Below are 27,652 nucleotides of genomic sequence, written 5' to 3'. Positions count from 1 at the left end.
TTGTCATTGAGTAACCCACAGAAAAGAAGAATTCACCACTTGTTAGTCTGTAATTGCTGAAGCTGAGACCGAGTTAAGATGTTCCTCTGTAGGCATTTCCAAAGCAAAGTTAAATATTCATAGTTTTCATAGTCTTGAGTATACTGCATAGAGGACATGGATTATCAACATACAGGTTCCAGTTTCTAGCAATAAACTGTACTCCCAGACCAAGCACCTAACATTCTTAAAAATAATGAAGAACTACTGGGTATGGCATACAGAGGCTGCCTGCTCCTGATAACAGAAATGCCAGAAGATACAAATTTAGCTCTCAAGGCCATTTTACATTTAGGAACTTTGAGACTATATTCATATCTCTAGACGATTTATTGGTCTATAGCATATCAATATTCAATAAGAGCTGGAATTCTTCATCATGGAGAGCATGGCATGCTAAACATAATCTACCTCATAGCTAGCAATAATTTATTGACTATAGATGAGGTTTTCTAGGCATGCATTGTAAGAAAATATTTTACAATCAGTTTTTCTTCCTGCAAACTTTCTTTGGACACATTCTAACAATGGCAGATCACCTTTAGAATCAGAGCAAAAAGAGGAGTTGCATTCAATAATGGGTTTAACATAGATCATGATTAGCTTTACCAAAATAGCTGCTAACCTAGTGTTGAAAATTTTAATAATATTCCCACAATATACATGGCATTTGATTTAACAATATAAGCATTGTTCTTATCCTGTAAGTTTGAGTTGATCTGTACACCTATGTCCTTGTATTTAGCAATTCCATGAACCTTATTAACATCCAGGTAAGGTTCTGATCTGGTCTGAAGTGCCAAAGTATATCACACCATGATTTTTGCAGAATTAATGTGTAATTTGGATTTCTTTAGCCATCCAAATACATCAGAAGCATATGAGCTGAACATTAAAAAATCATCAATTTTGATATCATATCCATATTTGTACATTCAGTATGTAACATTAACCCAGCATTTCACCAATACAGCAATGTTCATAAGTTTATAGGCAAGTACTAGAGTAGCTGCCCTTGTGGCCACTTTAAGCCTAGCCAATTCCCACTACAATGGTGAGAATCAAAGCTTGTGCCTTATATATGTGAGGCAAACACCTTAACCATTACAGCCCCCCCCCCCATCCTAGGTGTAGTAGAGTTGGTTGATGTATGCATTTATCATATGAAACAATGTTTGGTAAATTTTGATGGTGGTTACAGTAATTGAATCATATTATAGTTAAACTGAAAAATTTAACTGTAGTATAATTTCAGGAGTTATTCTCTTTCTCCACAGCTATGAGTGCATGATGTTAGTATATTTCATTTCTGCAGGGGTGGGGGACAGACCTCCCCATATAAAAGGGATGTTTTTGTTTTCTTTATGTGATCACAAATGTAAACCATTCATTTACATTTGTGGTCACTTTGGTTCAGAGTTTTTTTATTAGATATTTGGCATAACTGATAAACTTTTTAGACAAATTTTCTGTTGATGAAAGTACATCTGCAATATAAAGAATTGTAATATTTCTGCTGTATTCAAGATTGCATTATTACAGTATGAGGAATGCTATCAAAGGCCTTTGAGAGCTCCAACTATAGCACACCAGAGATAATGCCTTTATCAAATGCAACACTGACTGTTTCATAAAATTGTACTGGATTCGTTAGTGCTGACCATTTTTTTAATAAAACCATGTTGATTCAGATCAGCAAGGGCTAAGTCATTCACAGTGTTACTTAATAAGAATAGTATGCATCATTCAAAAAACTTGCCTAGACATGAGATCAAGTTGACCAGGTGTCAGTCTGGTATTATGTCTGGCCTGATCAAACTATTCTTTTTGACTTCATATAGAGAAGACCAGTTGGCATAATGGTTAAGGTCTTCACCTCCAATGCACAAGCTACAAGGTTCGATCCTGACCTCCGACCAATGCCTGTTTGGACTTTACATGTTCTCCCTGTGTCTCTGTGGAGTTCCTCCAAAAAGCATGCTATAGGCAGCAGCACAGACTCTATATGTTGCCCTATAGGGGAAGAGTTGTATAGACCAACCAGTTTGGGAATCTACTGTGGTGCATAGTATCCTCAAGATAATTGAACATGGATCATAAACTGTATGCCATGGCAGGGCTAGCCAGCTGACAGTGGAAAATATGGCACTACATGATTTTGTCATGTTGACTAATGTTGCCAAATTTGCATGGGCAGTCACATCAGGGACTCGTGGGAGGGGTGTATATGCTCCTACTGGCCAGTGTGTGGCCCCCATAAAGCCCAGCACAATAAGCTACTGGCTGGCTGGTGTCTAGTTATCCAGTCTGGATTACCTGGAATAGCTCTGTTGGGTCCAGGATGGAAGGGCAGTGCAGCAAAACCACTTGGCTTGGCTTGGGATCAAGAGTCTACTACTCAGGAGGGGGACAGTCTAGAAATGGTGTGGGAATTGTGGTGAGAGAGAGTCTTCAGAAGGCAGTGAGGGATATCATAAAAATGAGTGACAGACTCATGGCAGTCAGACTCCAGATAGGGCAGTAGTCATAATCTCAGCCTATGCACCACAGCAGTGAGGTAAACAGCAGTTGCAGGACCTGTAGATAAAGGAGGACAACATAAATTGGTGTTGCTAATGGAATGAAAAAGAGACAGTCGCAAGACCACATAGAGTGGCCAACATGCAGCTCAGGTAGACTTCCTCTTGGTAAGGAAAAGGCACTGGGGTAGAATCAATGATTGCAAAATCATCCCCATTGAAACAGCCCACAGCATAAGCTACTGGTTGCCACAATCAGCTGCAGGCAGTGGTTAGAGAAGGCTCTAAGGTCAACAGAGACTAGGCTGAAACCTGGAAGATGACCAGAGAAAAAAATACAACAGTTCAAGAAATTAGGGCTCTAGCACCCCAAGAAGAGGAGGAAATAGGTGGAGTTGAAGAAGAATGGCAGTGTCTCAAAACAGCATGTGTTAGGACTACAGAACAGATATGGGGCAGAGCCAGCTATGGAAATAAGGTACATAAGGAAATTTGGTGATATAATGCAAAAGTCCAGGAAGTCATCAAAAGAAAGAAGGAGTGCAGGAAAAAGTGGGAGATAGAAAAGACTGACCAGGAAGGCTAGCACGGAATACTAGTTGGGCATCAGAGGCAGTCTACCAACTTCTGGAAAGTGACTCATTAGGTGGCACAAAAACACTATATCAGGTTGCAAGGCAAAGTCAGAAAGATAAAGAAGATAGTCAGACACCCAACTTGCCCACCAGTCCACAGGACATCAAAGGCAGATGGAAGGAATACTCCAACAGCTTCTGAATGAAGAAAACCCCACAGAAGCTGTACTGCCCCAGAAACAGCCTATGATGAGAGAAGAAGAAGATCCCACCCTAGAAGCAGTAAGAATAGCACTAAGGAAAATTAAGTCAGGGAAAGCAGCAGGCTCAGATGAGGTCACAACAGATATGATAAAGATGGTGGGTGAGATAGGGGAGATAAGGCTCCAGAGGGTACTCATAGCATTGGGGAGATAAAGGCATGTTCCAGATGACTGGAGAATAAGCATACCAGTGGCAGTGTAAAGAACAAAGGGGACATCCACAACTGTGGGAAGTACAGAGGCATCAAACTCCTATCACACTGCATAAAAGTTCTGGCGAGGGTGATTGATAAATGAATATGCAGAGTAGTAGAATGTAAGATGGGACATGAGCAATTCAGATTCAGGTCAGAATGCAGCACAATTGACCCAAAGTTTGCAGTGGGACAGATACTTGAGAAGAAGCTAGAAATGAGGCATGAGTCCAACTGGGCATTCCTAGACTTGCAGAAAGCATATGACAAGGTCCCAAGAAAGCTGATTTGGGCAGTACTGTGGTGGTTCAAAGTCCCAGAAACATTGGTAGAATTAGTGCTGGCTATGTACAAGGACCACTGACTCAAGTATGAACAGTTTTTTGGCCACACAGAGGGGTTCCTAGTGGAAGTGAGTGTACACCAGAATTCAGCTCTGAGCCCACTGCTGTTCATACTGATAAAGAACTACATTAGCAAACAAGTTGGAGGTGACAGATCAACAAAGTTACTGTATGCAGATGATGTGGCATTACAGGCAGACTCTGAGCAAGAACTCCAGCAAAGTATAGAGCAATGGAATGCAAAACTGAAGGCACATGGGATGAAACTAAGCACAGATAAGACAGCGATAATAGCAGCAAACTGGGGAAATCAGAAGAAGCTGAGAATTGAGTTAGAAGGGAAGATATTGGAATAGATAAATAGCTTCAAGTATCTGGGAGGGGCAGTTGAGGAGAAGGGAAGTCTGAATGAAGAGGTCAAAGCTAGAATCAGAGGGGTGCAGCCAACTAGCATAGAGTGTCAGGTGTAATCTATGACAGAAGAATGCCAAAGAAGCTGAAAAATTAAGGTGTACAAGACAGTAGTGTGACCAGTACGGTGTGGTACAGAAACCTGGGCAGTAAAGGCAGCACAGATGAAGAAGCTAGAAGTAATGGAAATTAAGTGCCTGAGAAGGGTGATAGGATACACTCTATGGGACAGACGAAGAAATGAAGATATAAGAGCAGAAGCCAAAGTAGCACCAATTGCAGAAAAGATCAAACAGAACAGATTATGGTGGTTTGGACATGTGCAGAAAAGCAGAAGACAATCTGGTGAAGGAGACTGGGACAGACAGGAAGAAGCTAAGAGGAAATGAGGGCATCCAGCAAAGAGGTGGATAGATTGTGTGAAAGAAGATCTGCAACAGTCAGGCATGAGTATCGAAGAAGGCAGGAGTGTGGCATTGAATCGAGAGAGATGGCGACAGTGAACGCTATTCCCCAACCCCATGTAGAAAATAGGAAAAAGGGGGATGATCATGATGCTGATGATGATGATAGGGAATATTTAATCATATCTTCAGGGAATTGTGGACATATTAATAAAGACTTGCCAGTAACTGAAATGCTAGAAGTCTAAACCTCAAAATGCATTCACTCGAGGCACTCCTTAAAATGGGGAACATCGACATCTGTGCAGTGACAGAGACCTGGTTCAAGGCTCCAGAGAGCACCTCTGCATTACCAGGCTATAATTCATACCACACCTTTAGGCCACTTAACCTGGACTGAAACACTAAAGGTGGAGGTGTGTCCATATTCATTAAGGATATCCACACCTCCAGGCTAGTTGCTCAGCATAATGCATCCGAGATTATCCAAGTGCAACTAACTCTGGGCAAGAGTGCAATCCAAATTGTAACTTGCTACAGATCCCCCACCATGCCCCAGGATTCTCACTCCTCATTTCTTGATACACTGGAAAATATTAGGGTACAACCCAACACCCTAATAATGGGCGATTTCAACTACCCCACTATTAACTGGGAAAACTACTCATGTACCAACGCTTTTGCTCAACGTTTTCTGGAATTCATAAATTCCAATGCCTTGGATCAACTTATCCACATCCCCCACCAGGGGCAGCAATATCCTAGACCTGGTCATTACCAACATGGGTGACCGGTGTTTCACACCAGAGATCAATTCCTTGTTGGTCAGATCCGACCATAAGCTAATCACCCTAGACATCCACATCTTGCACGCAGCCCCCATTAGGGAAACCACTGTAAAAAATTTCTCCAAAGCCAACTTCTAGCTTCTTAAGACAGAAGTGGCAAACGTCACGACACCCATGCACATGGACAATAGAGGTACGACTGCCGAATCCTACATAAATGCACTTTATAAGCACTTACAAGAGTGCATTGATCATGCTATCCCTAACAGAACCAAGATACTATCCTCCAAAAAAAGGAAGCCAATCTGGTGGTCCCCTGCCATAAACAAACTCTATAACAGAAGAAAGAAACTGTTGCAAAAAAAGAGTAAAATTCTATGATTGGAGGAACTCCCTGGTCAGCCTCAGTAAGAAGCTGAGATCCTTCATAAAATCCTCCAAAGCTAGTTACGAAAACAAAATCACCACTGATTCTAAAGACACCCACAAAGCATTCTACAGCTATGTCAACAATCTCAATGGCAACACTCAGATCTGCTCTGAGTTATAGCACAATGGCACTAAATATACAAAACCAACTGATATTGCCAACATCCTGGCAGATAGGTTCAGTGCTAACTTTACCCCCCTCTAAGCCCCTAAAGGGCTCATCTCTATACCAGAAGAATGCAAAGTTCCTGTAATCACAGCTGCACAGGTAAAAACCACACTCTCCAAAGCCAAGAACACAGCATCCGTGGGACCCAGCAACATCCCAGGCTGCGTTCTACACAAACTGCAAAATGAACTGGAACTCCACCTAAGCACCATGTTCAATCATTGCCTCACCTCAGGCTTTGTGCCCACTGAATGGCAGACAGCTATCCCACTCCACAAAAGGGGAGCCACTACGGACCCTGGGAACTGCCACCCCATTAGCCTAACGAGCCTGGTATGTAAGGCCATGGAACGTATCACCATGGATCTTATACACAAAGACATTGGTAATCTCCAAACTCTGGAACCCACCCAGTTCGGGTTTGTAAAAGGCAGATCATGTCTCCTAAGCCTGATAGACTTCTTTGAAGCAGTCACCAAAGCCATAGACGAGGGTAAGGTGGTTCACACAGCCTATCTAGATCTTGCCAAGGCTTTTGACACCATCCCCCACTCTGGAATTATAGATAAACTCACTAAACTAGGTATAAATCCCTATGTCACAAGATGGGTTGCTAACTGGCTCACTGACAGAACCCACTCTGTGAAAGTAGCAGACTCCAAATCCGACTTCAGACCATTGACAAGTGGAGTACCACAGGGTTCGGTCCTGAGTCCTTTCCTGTTTTGTATCTACTTTTCTGAAGTACAGGCTAACACAGAAGGTCTTTGGCTAATGAAGTTCGCAGATTACTGCAAACTAGGAGCCATAATTGAAACTCCTAACAATGTGGACATCCTACAAAAGGGTCTCACAGAGACAGATGCCTGTGTCAAAGCCATGGCCTCAAGCTCAATGCCAAAAAGTGCATTGTCATCCCCTTTGGTAAAAACTCTGTACCCATAAGCTACCACATAGGTGGTAGTCTACTTAACACTGAAAGTGTGATAAGAGACCTTGGGACACAGGTTGACAGTAGTCTCTCCTTTGATAATCACATTGCCACAGTAGTCAGGAAATCCTACGTGGCACACCTCATCACAAAAGGTTTCTCATCCAGGAAAAAAGAGGTCATTGTTCCCCTCTACTCGTCACTCATTAGACCCATTATAGAGTACAACACCCCTTTTGGTATGTACCTCACAAGACATCTACAACAACTGGAAAGACCGCAGAAATACCTCACAAAAGGGATTACCTGCCTCAAACAGATGTCCTACGCAGACCGTCTCAAAAAACTCCAGCTTTACTCCATCGCATATCACCTACTCAGAGGTGATCTCTGCCTAACATACAAAGGTATGTCAAACCCAGAGCTGTTGGACATGCTCCACTTAAAGAAATCCCAATCCCTCCGAGCTACATGCTCTAGGGACCTAAACCTTGTCACTACAATAAACAGAACATGCTGGAGGGATAGATTCCTGTCCCACAGACTTTCCATACTCTAAAACTACCTATCTATATCAAACAAAGCTCCTCATTAGCACTCTTCAAGAAAAATCTTGATGATTGGATGGGAAATAGGAAATTCACCCTGGGGATCACCTCTGTGGCTCTGCTCGACAGGGGCACAGGAAAATAATTTTCTTGGATGGCAAAAGCCAGGGTAACTTTTTGGCTAGGCTTATATAGGCCCTAGGGCCAATAGCCTAGTACCTACCTATGAACCTATGAAGTTGTTTCAAATAAAGCCCATATAGACGAAGGATCATGTTAAAAGTCAAAATTCCAATTGGAATCTTGTATGTTGTGATTTCAGCTGTGTTCCAAAAAACCATTACAATCATACCTAGTTGTTACAAGATTACACCGATTAATGGATGAATTTATACAAAATTCAAGGACAGCATGATCTGAATTGTCTATGATTAATGGATGAATTTATACAAAATTCAAGGACAGCATGATCTGAATTGTCTATGATTAATGCATGAATTTATACAAAATTCAAGGACAGCATGATCTGAATTGTCTAGTAGAGGGAGGGAGGGAGCTTATATAATGAATGCTGCTGCTACTAATGTTCAAAGCTACTAAATCCAAGGTTGAATTTATTCTTGTTGGAAAATCTACCATCTGTGTTAGATTTTATGATAATATAAAATCATGGAATGTACACCATAAAGGAGAATGACATATACCAAATCTCCATTCAATATTTGAAAAATTAAACTCTCCCAAAACTATCAGGTTGTTCAAGTTCCTTTCATCTTTAACAAATTTTAAATAAGAAATTAGTTGCTCCAGGTTTATTTTAGGGATACATTTCATTTTGAAGTCTGTTTATTAGGTTAGAAGCCAATACCATTGCTGTATTAGTATCTGTATTAGTATCTGTAAAACTTATATACATATTATGTAGTACTATATAGGTGTAAAAATAATATTCTGACCTTTGCTAATATCCTTAATAACAACCTGATTTTGTTTGCAAGCAGATCCCAGTTATCTCAAAACTTGCCATTCTTCCTTATTCATATTAAATTAAAATGGGGAGTGGGGAATAAGCTGAAAAAAAATAAAAATACCTAACAATTAAATGTCCATACAGTTACAGTTGTGTATTCCAGACTACAGGTATACAGTCTATAATGTAACCCTTAACGTCACACTCCTTTAAATCATTAAAGTCACATGGCTAACCACCCAAAATAGTCCTTCAAGCTAAAACTTGTCTATGTCAAAAACAGATAAATTATCCTCCAAATAAAATTCATCCATAGCATAAAAGCTGACCTTCGTGGACTTATTTACACTGCATTCAAAGGTTCAGAAGAACAGTCTGGTAATGTAACATAAAGAGGCAGCCTGGTAATCTGTGTGATGAAATTATATACTTCCAATAAATATATCTAAGGGTACAGTATCACCTTGAGCATGTATTAAATTCCCTTTTGCACACTTCAAATAAATATGTCTACAGGTACGGTATCACCTTGAGTATGTATTAAATTCCCTTTTACGTAACTGTAAGCTTTCTTTCTGTAAATGGAAAACTCACCAAATCCATGGGCTTTACAATAATTTGTAGTTACTGGGATGTCAGTGGTTGTTCACTTGCTCTTGTGCCCCCCTTTGCCATGTGCTGCTCCTTTCATGCATTGCCCATGCTCCCCTGAATTCCTCCTCATTTACAGGTTGCAAACATTCCTACGATACTGTAGATGGCAAGGACCATACAGGGTGATCCATTGCTGTGTATGAGGTCTATACTTCTGAGTTAAAGGTAGTGACAAAGGAGGCACTATGTTGCTGATGTTCTTGTGAGCCCTTCTAACTTTGTTGATGATTGGCTTTTGGGCACTTTTTTCCGATTTGAAATATGATTCTTATTGAAGTTTTCTGTATCCTACTTTAATTTCTTCTGCTTCCACCTTAACCTTTGCCTGCTCTGTTTTCTGTAAGCATTCATTCAGTTGGAATGTTTTACACTGCATAAGTAGAATGAATGAATGATTCCTGTACATTTGGTTAACTTCTCCAAGACTGAATGTTTACATTTGTCTCTCCTGACCAATATGCAGAACCATTTTCCTGAACATTACAAATCAGCTTACTGACATCTATATTCTGAATTAATAAAAGATGCCAAAGACTTAGTAATCTGAAAACCTTAGAGAGCCAGTTTTAGTATCAAATAATTTTCCAAACATACTTCACCATAATGTGCATGGAACTCACTCTTACTATGGTTCTGTAGCTTCACATGCAGTTTATTGCATTAGACCCCAGCAACAATTCCCTTACTAATCCTCACAGAATGCTCACATAAAGAATACACAGCTACCCGCTGGTGAGTCAAACAACTGCCCCAAAGTAAAGAAGGCTCAACTTAGCCAGTGGAAATAATAGGAGCATTAGAAGTTATAGTAATGGAATAATTTCCTGATAATGCATTGTGAGAATGTTTTTTATAGAAATAATGTGGCATATTATATATTGTATTATGGTATAGATCATTCTTAAAAGGACCAAGATTATGGATATTCCTTGGCAGGCTGTACTGTCATTGGGTAATTTGATTAATGGTTGCTTTTACTATATAATGGAGAGAATTTTGATTGCACTTTACCCTTGAAGTGACCTTTTAAATGCAAGGATATTTGGTGAGCTGTAGTTGTTTTTATGTACTATTTTATCAGCGCACATTTATACATGTTCAGAAAGAAAGAGTAGAATCGAGTCAGACACTCGAATATGTATAATGCCAGGCCACGACACTGTCATCAGTGGGGCAGTTAGTTGATTTAACTGTGTTTACATCACTAAGCATTTCAAGTGTACCAATAAAATATTCAAATGATCATGAGATATGTAGTATCTGTGTCAGCACAAGGCAAATAAAGAGTACAACATATGCATGAGATTTGATACTGAAAGAAATGTATTCATAATGACTATATGGTGAGACATATGAGGCTGACCCAAGTGATCCAACTCAGGGTAGGTGTGTAGCTATAAACACAAAGCTGACTAGACAAAGCTCCCTTATTAAACAGATAACGGTAAGAGCAGTACTTAAAATCCCACAGAAGTTAAAATAACAGAAATAGCAGTCAGCGTGCCCATGATCTACCAGTAAGGACTTACGGAATACACAAATACCCATAAATCACCAATTGGTCATTATAATGATGTTACCATACCCAGTCAAAGAGTGATGCTCCATTCTTACATAATATATGCCTTCACTGCAACGTATGCAGTGTATGTCTTATAGATGGATCAAGATCAAATGGGGCAATTTTGCATTAGAAGTACATAGGGATGATGTATTTAAGTAGAATGCAATGGAATAGGCAATAGTAAATATTGGAGTAGTTAATTTCTATGATACTAAATTAGAGAAACAGCTGTGCTGTTTTGTAATGACTGAAAGTAATAGCCTGGCTTATGGCTGAAAAGGGTGCAAGGAGTAGTTTGATTTCCCAGTTAACAACTGTATAAATTAAATGTTTTAAATGTTTTAAAAGTCATATTCTTGAAGTTAGCTAGGTGTTTTGAGCATTGCAGAGAACAAAGAGTTGTGTTTCATGTGCAGGATACTTAATAGTTAAAGGTAGTGTCTCCACACCTTCTGTAAGTGCTACACATCTCCATTGAAAAGTCAGGATATAATCTAAGTTCTCCTTCCAGAAAATAGAAACCAAATATGTCAGAACACACAGCAAAGTCTATATAATAGCTTATAAGAACAGTTTAACCATGCAAAGTTAATTTTGTTTAGTTCATTTAGGTTTTCTTAGGTTAAAGAAAAGATGAGTTAGATAAAAGTAATTTGGGACAATTTTGTGCTGTAGATTGTAGAGGTTTTCCAGTACTGTACTGTCACAAATTATTTAATATTATGGAAATGAACAAGAGTTTCAGTAACAGCACTATTTGAGTTATTAGGGGTGCTCTAACTTTTGTTAATTTTACTTATGGTATTTATTCTATTAATTTTGTCAAGCACAATCTAATTATTTTAATTTAGCTAATGCTACTGATTCCATTAATTCATCTGCAGTCATGTGACTTTTTCGATCCTGTCAGTGACCCATAAAGTGTAAATCTGTCCCTGGGGATAAGTTGCTTTGTTACATTCTGTATAGGCTAGTCTTAACAAAAAACAAAAAAAAAAAAACACAGAATGCACAACTCATTTTGCCCCAAGTTATTTTGTTTAGGAGGGGTTCCTTCTGAAAATCTGTAAATCTTTCCTCCTTAAACAACACAAGTGCCTTGCAGCCGAGGGAAAGCATTGTTTCCCTAACATTTTGTGGCAGTTACTGCCAAGTCATCAAACTCACACTGCAGAGATTTAGCAATACACCTGAATATATCATCTGTTCTGTTTTTGTAGACTTGAAAATGGCTTCATAAAACTACTAGTAGTTTAAAAGTGCATAAAGCGCTTTTCGTTTAATAAAATCAAACTTCTTCAGATGCATCTGAAGAAGTTTGATTTCATTAAACGAAAAGTGCTTTATGCACTTTTAAACTACTGGTATCTTTCTGAAGACATTTTCTTTCTATTTTAGTATTTTTTTGTATTATTTTTTTTGTGTGCTTTTTTCAGCTTGTTTTTTTGTAGACTTGTTTGACTAGACCAAAAGAAATGCTGGATCCATGAATCCTAAAAAAGCACAACACTGAGAATGGAAGCAGTGGCTTCCAGAATCGACTCCCTATGAATGGTTGAAAGAATGTGTTGTTTGTCTTTTGTCCTTTTTTACTGTGCCAGGGGGAATATTGATCACTAGTCACTCTTTTATCTTCTGGAAGGCTGAGATAACTATGAGCACACTTGGTGGAAGGGTTTTGGGTTTGGGATGTGGTTTGGAAAGGTATTTGAGGTATGTCATGGAGGTAATTATTACAGAGTTTGGATAGTTGTGCAGATGTATTTTCCAGTGTTAAGGTTATATTAATTAATTTGGGGGGTCATGTGTGGCACGGTGGCACAGTGGATAGCATTACTGCCTCACAGCAAGGAGTACCCTGGTTATATTCTTGTCTGGGGCACCTTCTGTATATAGTCTGCATGGGTTTTCTCTGGGTGGTCCAGTTTCCTCCCACGTTCCAAAGACATGCAGTAAGTGGATTGGACACTGTAAGTTAGCCATAGGTGTGAGTATGTGGTGTGGAAGAATTACAGCTGCAGGGCTAGCCACCCAGCAGTGTAAACCTTGGTTTTAGATGATTATCATTGTTGAATTGATACCCTGACCTAATGTGCAAAATGGGTGATGGATGGATTTCAGGTCAGTATGAAAAAGGAAGCTGTTGTCCTAGATCATTAAGCATTTGTTGTTTGTGTAGCAAAGATTTTTTGGGTGTTAGGTGGCTTGGTTGGCCATTGTTCCAATGCTTTTTTTTGGTAGAGGGTGGTTAGTAATTCAGCTGTGGAGTCAGTGAGATCCTTTATCAGTCATAGAGTGTCAAGGGCTACATCATCTCTTGGGTTATTAACAGCTGCTTATTGGGATAAAGCCAGTGTTCGGTTTATGAAAGCTAGTGTTCATCTTAGTGCTTTAGGACTGGCTCTTGTTAGTGTATGAAATGCTGCTGGAGGTTTTGTCCCTTTTTTTAAAGGAAGGGACTGGGGTTGATAAAGACTGTATTTTTCAGGGCAGTTTGGTAATGAGGAAAATCAGCAACGGGCTTCAAAGTGACAGCCTGGTCAGCAGTTGTGGTTATAAATAGTACCCCCTATTCCTAAGGTAACTACAAGGATTAATATAAGAGTGAGCTGTGATGGATGCTCTCCAGGGAAACCCTGCTTTGTTCTAATGTGAGAGTGAGCAGTTGGTAATGCTATATGAAATGCTGCCAGGGTTTTTATAATGTGAATGTGGTTTCTTTATGATTGTTTTACTGCAGTTAAACTGAATTGATTTATGTATTATTTTGGAGAGAGTAGTCTAAAACATCACCTATTCTAAGGTCACTTTTCAAGCTTTATATTAGCTATTATAGTCACATTCATGTACACCGTCTTTATTATTTGTTCAGTATTTTATGTGGTCTTGCAATAAATTGTTGGTCACATGATTATCCTGGCATGGTTACTAATGTTCCTATTTATTAGAGACAGAGGTTCATGAGCAAGAAACATTTGCCAGGCAGGCATTTTGTTGATGAATGCCTGCCTGGTATATAATGCATTGTCATCTAGAGGATGAGGGGTTAAGGAAGACAATACAGAAGGCAGTAAGTGAGATAAAGAGATTTTAGGTAGGGGAGGGGGTGGTAGTATTTAAGTCAGAGGGAGATTAATTTCTGTCTCTTTGGCATGGTTGTTTTCCTGTACCCTCCCTGAATTTAGAGTAAGAGGGCAACGTTTATTCTGGAGCAGTTGTGGCCATAAGTGGCTCTCCCCATTTCCTGTGGGTAGCTCGAAGGATTGATATATGTGATGGACATGCTGCAGGGAAACCTTCTATGTTCTAATGCAACAGGTAGCAATTTGTAATGCAGCTCTCATGGAGTGAGTGGTATGAAACTCTGCCAGGGGTTTGCAATTTGAATGTGGTTTATTTATGACTGTTTTGCTGCAGTTAAACTGGGGTTATTTACACACCATTTTGGGGTGAGTGGTCTGAAATGCTGCCAGTTCTGAAGTCAAGTTTTAATCTTTTGTGCTAATTCTTATAGTTGCACTCATTAGGTGCTTAATATTTTTCAGTATTTTATGTGATCAGGCAGTAAATTGTTGGTCACACATCTGTCTTGCTGTGGTTATTTGTATTCTTAGTCTTAAGGGGCAGGAGTTCATGAACAATGACCTTTTTGATTTGCCCTTACGCAGGTTATTGTTAACGGATGTACTAACTAAACTCTCTCTTCCTCCCAAAGTAGAACCTTTCATCAGGTCTTCATTTTGTTGTTGTTGTAGTAGTCATTCTCCTGTAACGCAGTAGCTAGGTGTCAAAAACAGTCAGTCCCTATGTAGAGAGCAAGTTTCTCAATCCTCCATATGTCTTAAGCAGTCAGAACTATAAAAAACAGACTGCCGTTTAAGAAATATAAAACATATTATACAACAACTGAATCAAAAGCTAACCAGACCATTGTGATCATGGGAACACAAACAAGCTACTCCAATAAGCAGTCCTTTATCCAATAGTGCAAAGAGTCCCACAAAGAAAAGCAGGCATACACATCTTTAGAGTAAAGAATATTTATTTCACAGAATTTCCATTAACTGGTTTAGGAAAAAAAAACATCTCTTTAGTTAAAAGAGAAGTATTTCGCAGTCTTACTTAATTTAAAATGAGAGGTCACTTTTAATGGCTGCTTCAAGGTAAAATGCAAGGATTTGTTTTTAAGAAGAAAAACATCCTTTTGTTTAAAAAAAAAATCTTAATTCCTCATATAAATATTTTTAAACAGCCAGATGTCTTGTTCAGTCTTTCCTTATTATGTTTTTAGTTATTTTAAAATGTTCATAAATGTTTCAGAAGCAGTATATTAACAATGCTCCAAATGGTTTGCATATGGAATTCACCATTTCCTGTTTTTGGAGTCACACCAATGTTTAATTTAACAGTTTCACTAGACCATGACTTAAAAAGTAGATCCAGTCATTTGTATTGCTTATATCTTTTACTTACTGTTTTACATATATGCACTTTTTTCATGAAAGAGATAATTATAATTCACAACGCTATAGTTTTTTTCCTTTCATTTTTGAAAGGATTTACTTTCAGTGAAAGAATGCCATAATCTTGCAATCTAACAAAATAGTTTTTAAAATGCATGTCTTTGTTACTTGATATTTTAATAATGGTTGTGATTTTTTTGTATGAAGTTTTTAGAGAACAAAACACTTGCCTCAGAAGTGATCATTTGTATGGCTTTGTGAATATAAATTGCATGGTTTTGTTTTATAGCCTGTTTAAAATGTACATTATTTATATAGTATGGCATTATAATGGACATCTCTGTGAATGAGTCTTTGTCACTGTCTAACTCAGTGATGCATTACAGCTATTACATTTAATTTTCCAGGTGCATATGAAATGACTCACAGATATGCTTCATGCTACATCTCTGAAAAGTATTTCTTCACACTGATCACAGTACAGGACTACAGAATTTCCTGTGGTATAACACTGCTGAGGACATTATCATTACAGATGCTATAGCTCAAAAACAATGAACGGTATCATATTTTAACTCTGGTATTTTCTTACACACTTTTTGCACATCATTTTAACTGAATAATATTTCCATTTCTGACACTGTACTGGCATTTATTGCAATGCAAGTTAACTTAGCTGGCATATGTATATGTGATCACATTGATTTCCCCTGGCTGTTCCAGAAATCCATACAGATAATTATACAGTCTCTGAAAGGATAGTTTAATGTATTTGGAATAATACAATTCATGGACTATCCATCTACAGTACCTACTATTAATCACCTTTTTAAGTTTCAGAATGTTATTGCTGTAAATTGTCCATGAAGGATACTTACAACTCAAGCCTACTCAGTTGCCTCCATGCAGACATCATGAAAAGCAAAAAATTTGTAAGATGAGCCTAGAAAGTGTTTTAGCATCATCATGTAACACTGCAGATAAGGGTTTTTCCATTTTCCTACCCTGTTGTATGATCTTAGATTTACTGTATGTAGACATGCAGGAATATGTGGAGTGCAAACTCTTGCATGGGGGATGCTTACAGATACAGAGGTGCTTATAAAACATTCTTGTAGGATTTGGCCTCAGACTCAAACTATAACGTATGCTCCTTCAATGATTTGGTAAGAAGCAAACACGCCCCAGACAGACCAATAGGATCAAGCATTATGTCTCCAAAGAGAATTAAGACAAAAATAAATGCTGGTGTAAATGGATAAAGATATCTAGGTCATAGACCTGAGTAGGGATACAAAACCATTAGGTTAGTCCAGGTAAATTACCTTTACCAGCTGAATAAAGTTACCATTATATTGTGGTCACTGTTTGGCTTCATCTGAAATCTATACAAATGGGTTCATAAAGAAAGTCTGTACAAGTGTGAACTATGACAGGTGTCTACCAGCTACTATCAGTACAGATATGGATAAAAGAGTTAGTCAAGCTAGGTAAGTCCAGTGTATATATGCCTTAGAAAACAAAATCAAATGATGATATCCATGCCATGTTTGGACCTGGGCATGATTTTGTTCTCTCTGGGCAGGCTTCAAGGTCCTGTGGATGCATCACTCTGCTTCTGATGTTGGCTATATGCATGGTCCTTTAATTACATGATGCCATGTCATATTTAGAAGCAGGCTGCCCTTTTCTGGAACACTGTGGGAAACACAAAAACAAACTACAAGTTTCTGAAGAGTAGCAGCCAATAAATGACAGTTTTCAAAGCTCCAAATGTTAATTTCTACCACCGGCAATAAGCAACAGATAAAATCTGATTCAGTTCTTCTTCATCTGTAAAAGAACAACCACAATTCTAGGGATACTGGGAAAAGGAAAAGATAGACTAATGTTGGAAGAATAATAGGAATAAGGAAAAAAGCACAGTAAGGGATAAGCACTGACTGGATCAGCCCATTCAACCTACAGCCAAAATCATAGCAAAGATTTAGGCATCAAGCCATAATAAAGCAACATAGTTTAAACAATACAACATGACAAGATTTTCAATAGGGTCAAAAGAAAAAACTTCACAGATCAAAGTAAGTAATCCATATGGACTCATTCCTTTCTGGTGACCATTACATATCTATAGTAGTGAGGAAATCATTCTGGGTTGTGCGACTTATAAACAAAGGTATGGCATCTCAGTCCAAGGAAGTTATTATTCCACTATATTTGGCATTCATCAGACCTGTCATTGAGTACAATGCCCCCTTTGGTATGTACCTAACCAGACATATCCAACAATTGGAATGTCCAGAGAGGTTTCTCACTAAAAGAATACAGGGTATAAGTAACATGTCCTATGCAGATCACCTGAAGGCCCTATCCCTGTATTCTCTCTTCTACAGGCTATTGAAGGGAGATCTATACCTGGAATACAAGGTATTGTCAGACCCCACTCTGATAGACCTCCTGTATATCTGCAAAACAAACAGTGCCAAAATTACACATTCTAAAGACTTAAACCTTGTCTGTGATATAAATAGGGGCTGCTGGAGAGACAGGTATATATCCCAAAAACTACCCCTTCTTTGGAACAGGCTCCCCATCCATGTGAAGCAGAATTCCTCCCTAACCCAATTCAAGTGCAACTTGGACAATTGAATGGGGAACAGGAAATTCATCCCTAGTTTGGCACCTATGTCTCTAATGGATGCAGGCAGCCTGTAAATGGTTCATCTCCCAGGCCCCTGCTTTTGAATGTTTCATCTCCCAAGTTCCTGCTTACACTTATCAAGAGTACCAGAACTTGTCAGACAATTGGGATGCATGGCTAGGCTTCAAAGGCCCTTGTGGTCATTAGCCTAGTAAATACCCATGAACCTATAAATCTATGAACCAGTAGTAAGTCGATTGAGTTTGTATCAAATCTCATTACTGTATATCAGATCACCTGTACCAAAATCCTGTGTGTTCAACAATTGAGTGTTTTAATTTCTGGAATTGCACTAGTGTGCGGGTAAAAATCTACACCATTGCTTACACTGTTCTGACATCCTACAGCTAGATCTTGTAGGGTTTTGAAAATATGGGTGGACAAGGTACAGTGTTAGGTCTGGGTCATAGAAAGTGTTTCAGCATCATGATGTAGCAGCTTAGAAAGGGATTTTTGATTTGTCCACTCTGTTGCATGATCACAGAGTTACTGTATTTAACCATGCAGGGATATGTAGGATGCAAACTCTCACATGGGGGATACAGAGAAATGCAGTGGAAATTCAAACTTTTTTTGTTTTTGCTAATGAAAATTTCATTTATGAGTCTTATGATGAAGACTCCTATAGTTACATCTATCTGTTTATGCTTATGTATATTTTTATATATAAATACATATAGATAGATAGATAGATAGTTAGATAGATAGATAGATAGGGAGATAGATTATTTATAAAGTAAACTAAAATCAATGTATCTAAAATTATATGGCATAAAGAGGAAGAAATTCAGTACATTGCAACAGTCTATAGGTTCAAGTGTCATAAATATAATCAAGCACTCAAAATTTTGAAAGTAAAAATATTCATCTAAAAACAGATCTAAACTCGAAATATCATAAAAAAATCACAAAAAAAGTTAAACCTAATTATCTCTTTTTTCCTCTGTACTACAGTCTGAAACTAAGCACCTTATTTTCAAAAGCCATATCTATAAACAGAGGCATACCCGATCAGTAGCAGCTTTCCAACTCTTCCTGTCTGAAGTCCTATAGTTATAACTCTCTATTGATCTGTCTTTCTAGCTATCTATCATCGGTGACATCCTTCTATAGTAATCATCCGTGCATACATTTTATGCTCTACATTGATGGTCTAGCCATTATGAATGACAGCTCTTCCTTTTAATTAAAAGAAACTAAATGACCCTCCCACTCTGGTTTTCAAACAAAAATCGTATGCTGCCCATTAAAATCAAGTCCATGCCTATTTGGTACTTCAGTCCATCTTAAACAAGTATTCCTCTGCAGGAGAATATAGGACTCTTTGGGTGCCCACTTGGAAAGCATACACTCCTTTAAATATCTGGGGCTCTTGTCAGACACTAAGCTAACTATTGCTGTATGCCTCATGATCTAAAGGCTGAGTCAGCATACAACTACTTTTCAATCTAAGTCACACTTCTTAGGTAAGCGGTACCATCAGCTATCGGGTTCCCTATTAGTAAGTCGAACGCTTACCTTATCGAATCCGTAAACGTCGACCCATCCTTATCGAAACGTGAAAATCATTGAACGTCTAGAAGAGCAAAACCGGAAATGTCGAATCATCATGGTTGGCCTTCTGTGGTATAGCTCCATAAGGTAAGTGTGCGATAGTTACGGACCTTAGGGTTAGGGTGCAGGTTAAGGTAAGTGCATGGATGATAATGTATGTTAGATTTAGTGTAGGGTTTTGTTAAGTGTATGTGTGTCGATTATTTAGTTTGTTTGGGTTTAGCTGTTTAAGGTAAGTGTCCGACAGTTACGGACCTTAGGGTTAGGGTGTGGGTTAAGTTAAGTGCATACTTAGTGGTATATGTAAGATTTAGTGTAGGGTTAGAAGTAGGGTTTAGTTTAGGGTTAGATGTAGGGATTTGGTTAGTGTATGTATGTGGTTTATTTAGTTTGTCTGTGTAGGTAGTATGTAGCGGGTGGTGGGGTGGGACAAGTATGATAGTTCGATGTTTTGAATTTCACGGTTTAGGGCGTTCTGTGGTTTTGCAGTTCGATGAAGACAGGTCGACGTTTAGGGATTCGATAAGATAAGCGTTCGTGTTTATGATATAGACCCCAGCTATCGCAAGTGATACAGACGTCACAACTTAGACATAGCCATACTGCAGAGAGAAACATGCAAAGTCTGTAGTATTCATTAACACAATTTGCAGGGTAATTCTTTTTGCACCTAAAATGGGAACTCTCCAGCTGCTTTCTTCAAAGACTTGGACTCATTTAATAAAGGAATAACTTCTAGTGTCCATGATAAGCAAGGAACTCTTTTGTGATCACCATACATAACAGTGCTCAAAAGAGTGATGTCATTCAAATGTGAACAGCATTTAAAAGGGAAAAAAGTAAAACAGTTATGTGGTACTGTACTCCCACAGCCCACAACTTATATAAACTAACTCTGAGGTCACCAGACCATGGGAAAATGAGAACTTCCTAGGGCACTGAAACCTCCAGTAGTCACATACTAATGATCAAGCATAACAGTATCAATTATGTTTGTCTAGCCAACAGGCTTTGCACCCAACTTATAATCATTCTCCCACTTGTTTATCTTACATTCTCTTAGACAGCATACTCCTCTTGTGCGGTGGGTGAGAGGAAAAGCTCCTTCTTCCTCCAGTCTAATGTTAGTTGTGAGATAATGTTAGTACAATTCCACTTGACAACCTTGTTAACATGTTCATAAACAATCGAAAAAAACAACACTTGAATAACAATGAACAGACGGCCAACTACCGTCAGTTATGTTTGTATACAGCAGCGAGAGTTTTTGAATTCTGAAGAAGTCTGCATTGCTGCAGATGAAAGCGCTCAACTTTATGTTTATTTTGTGATTTTGAGATGTTCACTAATAAAGTAGTTTGTAAGTTGTTCGTTTAGTCCGAGCCATGTATCTCTTGCTGCTGTATACAAACATAGCTGACAGTAGTTAACCTTGTTAACATATTAAATTAAAGCCAAACCTGCTGTATGGAATACATTTACAGTCTATTTATTGAATGCCCTTTACTCAGATAAATTAGGGTGAATGTTACTTTGGCATTTTGATATACGGATTGCAAATGTAACTACTTTCATCAGCTCTTCTTATTTGAAACATTAATTTTAACTCTGGGTTCTACTGCCTTCATATGCGCCTTTCTCATTTTGTTGTTTTTTGCAATCATATTTCCTTTCTTACTCTGTTAGTAGCTTACACCTCCATATACTATTTAAGATTATTTAGTGTACAGAGTAATGCATAGCATTATACTGTTAAAAGTTTTAAGTGGCAATCCCTATTTACATCTGCATCATTAACAGTTCACTATTGCTATTTAGTTTGTATGTATTAAACTGGTCAAACCAGTGAACTAACTGCCTGGCTTTTATTTTATATTTGTTAGCTATATTTCTTTGTTTAACTGACTGCCTTTATATGATAGCATTCCATATATGTACTTCAGTGTAGTTTACAGTAATATACTTGTCATTGCAATTGTTTATCTTGTGCCAGTTCCTCAAAATGTCAATAACACTGGTAAACATTAAATAAATAATTGAATGACAATGATACAATATTGTTTCTATTGTTCATTAGTAAATAAGCTGCAGTTCTGAAATCATTCGACATACTTTCTCAAAAAGATGATTACACAGGTGGGTGTGAAAATAAAAAAATAAATAAACAGTTTTTCATAAAATGTTAGATGTGAAACCATGTAATTCTTATCACGTAAGCTTTGTAAAACTATTTAATGGGGCTGTTTTATTGTATCTTCATTTCTGATTGTCTATTTACATAAACAGAAGTGCTTAACTGAAGTAATAATGTTTTGAAGTGGTTGTTTTCGGAGTTAGATTCTGTGTTGGTAGCAAATTTTGTTTTTGGTGTGTAGACATAATACCTGACAATTACACTGAATGTCAGATATCTTACTGTCAAAAACAATCAAATCTGAGAAACTCTAAACATAAAAGGTGTGTTATCCAAAGGAAAATGTAGCAAAGTGAATGTTAAAAATATGCCAATGTCTAAACTAGCAAGGTAAAAGCAATATCAGGTTTCAGACATTTCAAATGATTATTTGAATGCATTATATTTAAACTTGACTTTTCTAAGTTTCATCTGATTCTCTCCATACTACAGTAATGCTTGTGAAACTTCAGATCCCGAAACAAACACACACACACGCACACGCACACACGCATACACACACACACACACACACACACACACACACACACACACACACACACACACACACACACACACACACACACACACAAAACTAATGTCTCTCAGGGAAACAGCTCTGTTCTGTCCTAATAAATATGTGCCTGCATACCATGGTGATCTAAAGCCCAGGAATGTAACTGACACTTAGAACAAACTCTATAGCTTTTAAATTATGTAATTGTAATACATCCATTTAGTTTACAGGCACAATCCTGCCTGCATATTCTCACTACAGAAATAAGAAAAAAATTACAATCTTGCAGAAGGACGTGTATCAACTGATACATTTTAAGTTTAGAAATCATTATTGAGAAGATCAGTATAAATAGCTCAAAGAGAGAAAGTGAGTTTACCAAAGCAAATGAAGGACATTAATTTGGTATAAAGATGCATCAAAATGCATATATGCTGCAGAAAGAGGGAACAAATAGTATCCCATTGCACAAACTGCTAGCAACACCTCCATTCAGTTACTTAGGTGAGATCTGACAGTCCTATGAGCCACAGGGCACAATATGGAATTACTGACTGGCAAAAGCCACAGTGTGCTGATGTGAGGGAAATCATCTGAAGGGCTGATATGAAAGGCATAAGGTATTCCATGTATGCTTTCTAGACAATGAAGGTAGGGAGGCAATATGAAAAAAACACTTATGTGGGAAAATAAGAAGCAGGAAAAGTGTATTGTCAGATGTATATATTTACAACAACACTTCAAATACGTTTAGAAGTAGGCTGTTTTAACAAAATGTGTGTTTATACAACACATGGGAGAAGTGATGAAGAATGAAAAGGTTATTAATGCAACAAGACATGGAAAGGATGCAAAAGGTTTTCAAATTAACAGCTGAAATTAAGAAAAGAGGTTAAATGTGTTCTATGGTGCTGGGTCATAAGCTCATTCTTAATAATGCCTTCCTTATGTATGTTCCTTCGTTTATCTTGCAAGTTTGTACTGATATTACATGAATGCATTTTGTAAAGACGTTTGATACATGTGGCATTGGACAAATGAAAATATGTTGAAATAAATCTAAGGTTGTAATATAATATAATAGACAATAAGACATAGAAATACAAGAATAAATCTGTTCTTAAGCTGGAGGATATTATTGACTGTTACATAATTATGTGTCTATCAAGGGTACATTTTCCCAAGGAAAGCAAGGTTTGTTTATTTTGAATTTTCTCTTTGGCTGTCAGCAGAAAATAAACTTTCTTAAAGTCATGTGTGACCAAAATGGTAAGCACTAAGCCTACTACATATCAAAAATACATGGTTTCATTTAAATTGCTAATGCATTTCACTATTCAGATATGCATCCAAGATCTGCCCTTGCCTGCTGTCAGAGACAAGCAATTTACTGTTGCTGGCACATTGCATATTCCAGGTTCCCATCTCATGTCTTCTTGTTAATCCAAGAAATATATCTTAGAACTTTATAAAAAATCTACAAAACAAAACAAGAGATTACTAATGCTACCATAAATTAATTTGACTTTGGTGTGGAATATGTTTAAACACATCCAAATTATCTTTAAAATGAACGTTCAAGCATACATTGGGTTTAAAACAAAATGGCTTATGGTATGTTCTGCTTTGGCAGTATATTGCATATGCTCACTACTATATGTTGCTTCCCTCGGTCTCTGTTTGTGTACTGGATGGCACTTAGTCACTAAACCAGAACAGTAGTTTTAGGCTGCACGTGAAAGAAGATCTTGTACAAAATGGGTCTTAACTTCATTGGTGAAAGGATAAACAAAACTAAAGAAAAACAAACTGTGCTAATGGTCTGGTACTGGTAGTGAATGTTCTCTAAACATCTCTTTAGCACGGTATTTAAAATGTACCACAATATTATTTCCATTATTCCCTAGATAAATTCAAATTATGTTTACTGTTTACCTATTGTCAGTAAATTTCACCTACTGTAATATGTAGTATATCATAATGCTTAACTGCTGCAAAAAAATAAAAAGGACAAAGGTTAAAAAAAACAGGGACATTTTTAGTTTCAATATTGCTGTTATTTGCATTAACACTAACAGAATAGCAACATTAAAATAAATAAACATTCTGTGAAGATCAAATGATTTGTAATTGAAATGTATGTCATTACATGACAACAGTGCTGAAGGTTTTGCCACAAAATTACACATTTTATGAAGGACGGAGCAACATTTTGAGGAAATATATGAAACAGTTGGGAGCTTGCGCTCCATATCTGCATCACTTATAGAGGTTTTCCTGCAGGCCTTTGGAATCTTTTTGTTGAATGATTATAACTGAAGTGACAATAGTAAAATTCCCAAATCTTTATGTGATGGTAAATTTTCTCATTGCTAACTTATGCAGTCTCATCTTGTAACAGACAACTCTTATTGCTGAAGTAATACAGCTATAACTCAAGAGCATTGCATACCACTGTAGAGCCCAGAACATAGGTACATGCACTCTTTGTACATTACCCTGTAGTTGCTATGTCAATTCTGCCTCAAAATGGAAAATAAATGGCCATTACTGCATGCTGCCTAACTGTCTACCTAGTTTCATGAAAAACAAATAAATAATCCTAAGGCATTTAGGCAAATGGTATCTCACTTTCTACTCAAACATGTATAAATATGTAAGTACATTATATATATATATATATATATATATATATATATATATATATAAATATATATATATATATATATACACACACACACACACACAAACACATATACATATACTTACACACACACACACACGCGCGCGTGTGTGTGTGTGTGTGTGTGTGTGTGTGTGTGTGTGTCTGTCTGTTGTGTGTTCTTGTAAAATAGGAAGAGAGATGTAGCTGAATGCATGTTTCAATAAAAGACAGCAAGAACACTTTCCTAGCACTTGCTATTGTGATACATGAATGATTCTTCTTCTTTATCTGGAGGGCAGAAAAGATAGGATGTCAGTAAGAATCAGAGCCTGTATCATGGAAAGGTGATCACTATAGACAAGTAGGTAATATTCTCTTCTGGCTACTTTAGAGAATGTCACCTTATTGACATTTGCAGCTATCCAATACCGCTGTTTGGAAAGATGACAGGAACACAGTTATGGCACACATTACTAAGGCCAGCTGTGCAAACCTGTCATCAGTTATGTAGCAATCAATCAAGGAAACAGCATGTCACAACTTTGTGCACATCCTAATTGTTGGACCTTGTAGATCACCATTAATGGCGCATTCTTTACTATAAAAACAGTGTCACGTCTGAATATGCTTAGAATCTTCAGATGTAATTTTCCTGTAAAACTCAATATTATTTAATGTGTCATTTCCCATGCTTTTCTCTACCAAAATATCCATGGCAGTTCCTAACTGACAACCATTCTCTCTTCTCCTTGCTTAATACTGCATTTCTGCAAAAAAAAAGTGAAAAGAATACACATGCTTGCACACACCAGCATGTGCGCACATACAAGTGAACAGATATAAGCATGCGCATACACACACACACAAACACACACACGTTCGAGCATGCGTGCATGCACACACACACACACACACACACACACACACACACACACACACACACACACACACACACACACACACACACACAGACACACTCAAACACAGATGAAATCACTATTTTTTTAGATACTAAATCAGAAGAAGCCCCCTTTCCCATGAAAAGAGTGAGTATTCCACTTAATGATATGATCTGTAAACTTAAATGGAAGAAGTCACGAGAGCTGTTTTGTTTCCATAAATAACTCTATAGTCTATGCACTCACAGTATGAAGCTTCATTCTTTTTTTCATAACCAATGTAATAACTTTAAAAAGTTTAATTTCCAGACTGCAAAGTTTATACATTTATTTGCTGTATATTAAACTGATCGCAGTTGTTCAGCTGTGCAGTGTTCATTTGCTGTGGTAGCCCAGGAAGAAATTAATCAAAACAGGAGATAAAATGTCCGATCAGGTTGAAAGGCAGACTTTCTGGTCTTATCTAGTTCCTTCTGCCCGGAAACAAATGCAATATAATGTTAATTTAAGAGTATAACATTAAAAGTCACATGTCAGATAAACAGCAGAATGTAGCTTAGCCAAGAAATTAGAAAAGTATTGAATATTTAACTTAACTGCAACAGCTGAGGAGGTCGTATATCTAGATCAGCAGCTGTACCCCTGCATGAACTGTTGCAGAGCTGTCAGCTGGCGTATTGTTATTAGTGTAAGCAATCTGCCACATGGACAAGCCCAGTTAACACACATGCTTATGTTATGGTAGACTTGTGTGCTCAGTCTGGTTGAATGCCTTACTTAGTCACATAGTTTACAAGGGAGATTGCAGTTCACTACATTACGTCATAGTTCATGACAGGAGAGAGGCTGTCTAGTGCATCCTTTAAATGCATTTGCCATTCTACCTCCCCTGTATTCATGTGTCCCACTTCCTACTGTCTTTATCTGTCTGCCATCCTAAATGTCTCCATGGCTTCCATCTCTCCTCCATCCATTCCATTAGTCTTTTCCATGAGTTAACAACCCCCTCTCATGGAGAGATCCAGGAGGAAGTCACAGTGATCTGCTACCTGTGTGCCTCCTCCCCTCTGTATACTTCCAATAAATAATAACAACTGCAGATCTCCATACACAAGTATCATACCCCTCCTTATATGGTTTCTAGTATGAAAAGCTCCAGCTTCTGTAGCCTCTTGTTATATCCTTTCATGTCCATCCCATTTCTAATGGCTTATCTCAGGACTCTTTCCAGAAACATGAATGACATCCCTCTCCTTGTACAACCTTTTAAACTACATGCCACACTCATGGTATGGCATGACCAGGACAGGTGCAGCGGAACCCTTATACCCTTTTGAGGATACAGCCCAACATTCCCTTTGCAGATGTTTGCTGGTGTAGTTGCCTTCTCATTCTATTCCCAATGGACAGTCCAAGTGTGATCAGCACCCCATGATAGGTTCATAGGTTTATGCTATCAACGACTGGTGCTTTTATAAGCCTAGCCATGGAACCCAAATGTATCCCATGAGTTACTGTGCCTTAGAGGGTGTTTTAAGGTGTGTTTGTTAGTAGATCAAGATTTAATGGCTACCACTATCCACCAAAGACATAGAGGTCACATCAGGGGTGAATTTACAATTTTGCATCCACTGGTCCAAGTTGCCCTTGACTAGAGTTAGGGAAGGGCTCTGCTTCACATGAATGAGAAGCCTATTCCAGAGAATTGGGATTCTCTGTGATTCCTAACTGTCCTTCCAACAGATCTTATTTAAGTCACAAGCAAAGTTTAAATCTTTAGTTCTAGTAGTTCTTTTGCTTCTTTTTGTGATGAATCTTTATGGATATTCTAGTTGTTGCATGTGCCTGGTCAGGTACGTACAGAAGGGGCATCATACT

Source organism: Protopterus annectens, chromosome 8.part1 (genome assembly GCF_019279795.1).
Source record: "Protopterus annectens isolate FY-2018-M chromosome 8.part1, PAN1.0, whole genome shotgun sequence".
NCBI lineage: Eukaryota > Metazoa > Chordata > Ceratodontiformes > Protopteridae > Protopterus > Protopterus annectens.
The sequence above is the reverse complement of the archived record's forward strand: the minus strand, read 5'-3'. Positions refer to the sequence as shown.